General features: G+C 39.0%; 1 long non-coding RNA gene across 2 annotated transcripts; it reads right to left on the reverse strand.

Annotated features, from left to right (window-relative positions):
* Window positions 1-4021: 4021 nt before the first annotated feature.
* Window positions 4022-7077, reverse strand: LOC146549707 (uncharacterized). Of its 2 annotated transcripts, XR_014890381.1 has the most exons (8): window positions 6866-6969; window positions 6690-6755; window positions 6442-6533; window positions 5562-5622; window positions 5414-5464; window positions 5280-5324; window positions 4953-5061; window positions 4022-4833 (listed from the first exon to the last, which is right to left on the reverse strand). It is a non-coding gene; the product is annotated as an uncharacterized LOC146549707 (long non-coding RNA). The 2 variants fall into 2 exon arrangements; XR_014890380.1 differs by adding an exon at window positions 7030-7077 and having other exon boundaries at window positions 6442-6949.
* Between the last annotated feature and the right edge of the window lie 322 nt (window positions 7078-7399).

The following is a 7399-nucleotide window of genomic DNA, read 5'->3' on the forward strand; positions in this document are numbered from 1 at the left end:
TCATGTGCTCGTGCACATAGACACAGACACAGAGTTTGCAGCACACCGTCAAGAGCACCTGCAGCCACTGTGGAGCTCCACAGTAACCGGATACACGTGACCTCCACACTAACCGGAAACACGTGACCTCCACAGTAACCGGAAACACGTGACCTCCACAGTAACCTGAAACATGTAACTTCAGTTAAATCGACTTTGACAGCGAAAACTAAATTGCGTTTTTGTTACTATTGATGCTGCTGAGAAATAAAAATGGTTTTAAGTGAGGGGTTTTTAACACTCTGGGTTTGTTCAAAAAAATTCACCATCCCCTAAATTGTTCGTGGCCAAAAGTGTACAGTGGTCCCTCGCTATAACGCGGCGCACCTTCCGCAGCACTTGCTGTTTCGCTGATTTATTAATTTTTTTACAGTACATCGTGTTGTGCGTTCTGATTGCTGTAGACCATTGTCAATCAATCTAGTCCAGTGTCTCCTGTACAGGAGTGGTCCTTAATAGGCCCACGGACCGGTCCCGGTCCGTGAGTCCTTTGGTACCGTTCCGTGACAGTTGATCCTCCGGTGTGAAATGTATGGTTGTAGTTGTGTGTCTTATTTTGAAAGAACTATTTACGCGTTACCATAGCGACCAGAGAGCATTAAGAAGCAGAGAGGAGGATCTCACTGTCATTGTTGTTGGCACACAGCTCAAGTCACATTTATTATTATATTTACAAAATACCACAGTTTCTTTTTTTTAATTCTTTTGTTGTATTTATCCGCGACACCTTAAAGGTCGTTCCCTGAAAATATTGTCTGACATTAAAGTGGTCTGTGGTGCAAAAAAGGTTGGGGACTCCTGCTGTACAGTACAGAATGCGTTTAGCTTGTCGAATTTACATAAATCTTCGATCGCTAGCAGTGTAACTCTGAAGTGGTGTACTGTATGTTTGTAAGTTTTCTCCCAAACAAACACAACAATGCCGACGAAACGTTTTGCACTGGACTTATGTTTCTACGAAGGTTTGAACTCTAAGAGTGTTTAAACAAAAGAGAAAAGTGTGAAAATGTTCATGCCTGTCTGAGAAAAGTGTATAAAGCATGTAGTGAGGGGTTTTACAGTCTTAACATCTATAATAATTGTAAAAAATAAAGTTGGCTACTTCATGGATTTCACCTACCGCGAGTTATTTATAGAACGTAACACCAGCGATAAACGAGGGACTGCTGTATTATTAATAGTGGTGTCTGGGACATCTAATTGATTAACATCAACATTGATTATTATGCACTATTATTTTTGTTCAAGGAGAGCAAAAAATATAAAACTCTCTCTCAGCTTGTTTGTTGCCAAAAATGGCCACTTTTTGTGTATGTTCACAAAATGCTATAAAATGTATATTTCTTAAAACATTTATCTACTTTTACCGACGTGACTCTTTAAGTCATACAGAATAGATATCAGAGCCTTAAACAGGCTGGCTTCACAACTCCAACAGAGTGACTCTAGGAGCCTGTGGCAGGGACTAAGGACAATAACGGACTATAAAGCACCAACAACCGGTATGACGAACGCGGCCGTGACTCTGGCAGACGAGCTGAACACTTTCTATGCTCGCTTCGAGGCTGCAGCTAAGGACTCCAACAATCCTAGTGCTAGCGGCGCTAACGGCTGCAGACAGGAAGATACTGCCAGCACCGGAAACGTGCTCGTCATCTCCGAGCATGAAGTAAGGAGAGCCTTCAAAAGAGTGAACACCAGGAAAGCAGCAGGACCAGACGGCATCCCAGGTCGTATCCTAAGAGACTGCGCATACCAGCTAGCTCCTGTGTTCACTGACATATTCAACATCTCTTTATCTCAGTCGGTGATCCCCACATGCTTCAAAGAGTCCATCATTGTTCCTGTCCCGAAGAAACCCCACCCTGCTTCTCTCAATGACTATCGCCCTGTAGCCCTCACCTCAGTAGTGATGAAGTGCTTTGAACGCCTGGTCAGAGACTTCATCATTTCTTCACTACCAGACACACTGGACCCACTACAGTTCGCTTACCGTCCAAATCGTTCCACAGACGATGCCATCTCTCATCTCCTCCACACATCACTCACTCACTTGGACACTAGAAGGGGGAATTATGTTAAAATGCTCTTCATAGACTACAGATCTGCATTTAACACCATAATTCCACCATAATTCAGACGCTTGAGAGACTTCTAACTGCCCTCCAAGGTGCTCAGGAACTTTTACTCGTGCACCATAGAGAGCATCCTGGCGGGAAACATCTTAACCTGGTTTGGGAACAGCACCATGCAGGACAGACGAGCTCTACAGAGGGTTGTGCGATCAGCTGAGCGCACCATCCCGAGCTCCCTGACCTGCACTCAATCTACAGCAGGCGGTGCTGGACCAAGGCCAGGAAGATCGTGAAGGACCTCAGCCATCCCAACAACAGACTGTTCTCTCTGTTGAGGTCAGGAAAGCGATTCCGCTCCCTGAAGACCAACACAGAGAGACTGAGGAGGAGCTTCTTCCCGCAGGCGATACGGTCTCTCAATCACACCACCACACAGTACTGACCCACACATATAGTTCTTACACACACACTGGACATTCTGGACATTGTTTTCACTTCATCACTTAAATCACTTTAAGCATATTTGCACTGCACAAGACATAATGTGGATTGCACAACACTGGTCACTATATTCTTCATTTCCAGTTAATATTTGTACAGCTGCTGTTATTGTGTATATACTTATTTATATTTCTTCATACATTCTTATATAGTTCTATATTGTGTATTTTGTTGTACAGTTATTTTATTTTCAACTTTAATTTATATATTTTATCTTTTTCTTTCCCAGTTAAATTTACCCTTCATTCTAATTTGTGTTGTACAGTTATTTCCTTTTTAACCTTAATTTATATTTTATTCCTTCCTAGTTAAATTTACCCTTTTTAATTTTTCATATTTATTTCCTATCTTATTCATAGCCTTTTCCCTTTTTGTTTTCTTTAGGTCACGAGCAGTTGTCTAAGCATTTCACTACATATCGTACTGTGTATGACTGTGTACGTGACAAATAAAATTTGAATTTGAATTTGAATTTTCTGCTAAATGGGTCAAAATGGGCAGAAGTACATTTATTTTTAGGTCCATTCTGCTGCTGATACATACAAACCGGATTGCAAAAAGGTTGGGACACTAAACAAATTGTGAATAAAAACTGAATGCAATGGTGTGGAGACGGCAAATGTCAATATTTTATTCAGAATAGAACGTAGATGACAGATCAAAAATGTAATCCGAGAAAATGTATCATTTCAAAGGAAAAATATGTTGATTCAAAATTACACGATGTCAACAAATCCCAAAAAAGTTGGGACAAGTAGCAATAATAGGCTGGAAAAAGTAAATTTGAGCATAACGAAGAGCTGGAAGACCAATTAACACTGATTAGGTTAATTGGCAACATGATTGGGTTAAATAGCACCAGTCCTTTTCATCAAAATCAAAATTGTATCTAAATTTTTTACTCTTTATAGCCAGTTAGGTTATATATTACCATTAACTTTTCAGATAAAACGGTGATAAAGTCCTAATGTTTCATTAAACTTCCTTTTTTCCCCATCTGAGCATCGGGGAAAAGGCTGTCTTGCAATTGTTGAGATCACTAGTGTGTGCCCCATTTCTTCCAGGATCACTCTCTTTATAGGTTTTAGTGGACTCCTAGTACTGCGAAGTGGTTTCATGGTACAAAGGGATTGTATTCCAAGATCTGGGAGACTGTAGAAATGAGCAGTGATGCCCTTCCTACCATCTTTCCAGAAAAATAAGTGATCTGGAAGCTGTTAGGCTTACTTACAGCAGCAGCACTTTCTGCACCTGCATAAACTCCAGGACACATTTACTAATGGTGTTTGTTGCTGTATGTGCTGCAGCTTTGAAGTTTTTAATAATATATATTTTGTTAATATTTTGGCTATGGTGTCTTGTTATGAAATGTACAAGAGTAAAAGTGTTTTTAGCATGTGCTTCAAAGCTAAGTTTGACTGGGAAACTCAAAGCTCAATAGTCTGTATCAACAGAAATTCACTGCAGCCTATGTAATATTTCATGCGTCATAATTTATTCTACTCTATCTTGCAAATACATATTTGTGTGGCAATGTCATGCACAACACACACAACTATTAGATCCTTAAGATCAAACCCGTGTCATTCTTTTGGTCCACTGCAGTGCAGTAGTCAAAAAAAAAAGAATAAGTGAAGTGTCCACAAATGGCCAGGATAGAGCCCAGAGTGTTAATGTTTAAAATGTATAAAAATATTATTGATTACAATTCTTTACTGTTAATATCAACAATAAGCTTTTTATTTTGAAATTACAAGTTTAAAAAAAATGCTGTTACATTTACATTTAATGCTGTTACACTGTAATCCTTTATTATAAGTATGGACATAGAATCAAGTGAACGACATTTTGAAATAAATTTAATTGGAATTTTGTACTATGCAAAAACAAAACAAAAAACAACAACAACGACATATTAAACAAACAAACACAGCCAGTGCCTACATTTGTCCATTACATGTCAAACATAGCACTGACCCTTAGTCCCTGCTCATCAGCACATGCTTTCAAAAAGAGCTCCATGTCCTCTGCAAACTGAAAAACAAAGAGGAACAAGTCCTCCAGTGTCTTCTTCCTCTGACATGTCTCTTAAGACCCTCTGCTGGTCCCCTTGATTTAAGGACAGATATTTTGGCATTGTTCCATGTCCACGGAAAAGTGCTCTATTTTGGACAACCCACTGCACAGCAGGATGCAGATCTTCAACAACTGCTGGCTCCTGTGTCAGGCAAATGGGGATAAAAACATAGTTATTTCTCTGTTGCAGAACAGTTTTTTAACAGTCATTCAAATGTCACTAAACATGTAATTACACTACTGTTTAAAGTGAATACTGACCTGACTGACTTCCTGGAACTTGCGCTTTTTCAGTCTGAAAATGGGCACGTGTTGTCCTTCAAGCACAGCTTTGGCTTCCTCTCTCCAGTGTGCAAATAGCTTGCCAGAGCTTAACAGAAAATGTTGATATTGTTAAGGTGTGTAAACTTTGACACAACATATAACGGAAGTCAAAATATAAATACAACATACAATACAATACAACAGCAAGCACCACCATTTACGCAAGTAGGGCATGTCTGACTGTAAAATATTAATATGAAACATATTTAACAACTTTCAAAAGATTCAAGACTCCATTGCTGTGAAAGTAAATAGAATACTTACTATAGTATAGTCAAATGAAGCATCCTGTGCCACGTACAGAGCAGACTATTTGGAAGAAAAAATAAAAATGTTATTTTTTTTAGAAGCTTAAATTAGCTTCTGTATGAATCTCAAGAAGAGAAAAGAAAAATTACCATCAGCATGAAGATCCCACAGTCAACTCCATAGTCTTGGCTTGGAAAACCCTGTATTACATTGAAAATAAAGGCTCGTTAATAAAATCCCTTAAAAGAAGACTAGTGTAATTCATATTATTCACCATACATTTAAACTAGCACATACCTTCAAGTCAAAGCTCTTTTTTTCTGACCACTGCCCGGGAATGATCTTCACTGCAAGATACCTTTTTTTTTTTAAAGACAGTTACATTCACAAGTTAACAGATGTCATGATGATGGGTGTGAAATGTTTATTGCCAATAGCACCAACTGTAACTACAGGCCTTAGGAACACGACCTCAATAAAACAGCATAACAAAATGAAAAAGTACAGTCACATGCTCACAGTTGGTCAAAATAAAGCATTTACAGCTTTAAGTTAAGGTTTGCATATTTCATAAACTAATTTTTAATGGTGTTTTATGTTAAACTAAAACATTGGAAGACCCTATTTATGTCTGAAACTCATCTAAAGACAGCATCACTGACTTGATCATAATGTGAAGATGAGAAATAGAATAAAATGTTGAATCATCATGCTGATATATCCATCCATCCATCCATTCGCTTCCGCTTATCCTTTTCAGGGTCGCGGGGGGCGCCGGAGCCTATCCCAGCTGTCATAGGGCAACAGACTGGACAGGTCGCCAGTCTGTCGCAGGGCCAACACACAGGGACAGACAACCATTCGCACTCACATTCATTCACACAGTTACACCTAGTGGCAATTTGGATTATCCAATTAACCTATCCCCACAAGCTGCATGTCTTTGGGCGGTGGGAGGAAGCCGGAGTACCCGGAGGGAACCCACGCAAACACGGGGAGAACATGCAAACTCCACACAGAAACTTGCTGATATAGTTTATAAAAAAAGCATGTGAGTGTACTGTATGTGTGAACACTCAAGATCAGCAGAACATGATCTGGGATGCACTTAACCTGGAACACTGAACAGGTTCCTGAAAACTCCGGAACAAACCAAAAATGCTTATAAAAATGTGACCTCAAAAGTGAAACATATTGTTGGTCACCAAATCCTGCCTTGGTGTATAATGGGTCAAGAAAGAGGATTTCTCTTTTAGGTGGCTTCAGTACCTAAAAGACAGTTAGCCATGACTTCAAACCTGAAAACAATGTCATTGCAAGCGATCACAATCAAAGACTTTTGAAACTGCGTCATAAAAGCTTGAATACATCTCAGACACATAGCAAAATTCTAACAGTTTGTATGTGTCAAAAAACAAGACTTACACACAACTGGAAATGACCAGGTGTCCAGAGAGGGAGAACTATGATGTGCATCCTCTGAGCATCAGTCTGAAACAGAATTGTATTTTTAAGTATCCTGTATATGAACTCTCACCAAAGTTATAAAAAAAAAATCATTTTGATTACTTGCTTGTTTCTTTAAAGGACGGTACACTTACAGGAAAGGACTGCAATGGATCACAGCCATAGGGTGCAAGCCAAGTCCGGGTGACATACAGATTTTCTATGTAAATGCTTATCCCCTAGAATGTAAAAAAAAACCATTTAAAACAACAACTCTTTAAATTAAAGCTTGACAATCATCATATACAAGATACAGTACCTTTGACTAAACAATTTTAGTGATAAGCTCAAAACAGCCATTTCCAATCTGAAACAGAAAAAATCATGAAAAAAATGAATTTACACTTTATTATTTCATATTCATAGAAAAAAAATACTTACAGTGAATTCCATTTGTTTGTTTAAACCCAGTGTCCAAAAATCTGCCCACGTGAGGCATCCAGAAGACGTTTCAACATACAGCTCATCTTTGGGTCTGCTGATGTCCAGTTGAGCTAAAAAAAACAGATGGTGTCATAGACTGTGGATGACAAAATCAGATAAGCACTAAAAGTTGCACTTTGCGACATCTGAAAACTTTAACATACAAGCTGTTGTTGGCCAGGGTGCGGTACAAAACACCATGATGA

This window comes from Mchenga conophoros, linkage group LG22 (assembly GCF_057382185.1).
Source record: "Mchenga conophoros isolate Kocher_MC1m ecotype Shallow Benthic linkage group LG22, M_conophoros_male_GT1.1, whole genome shotgun sequence".
NCBI classification, from domain to species: Eukaryota; Metazoa; Chordata; class Actinopteri; order Cichliformes; family Cichlidae; genus Mchenga; species Mchenga conophoros.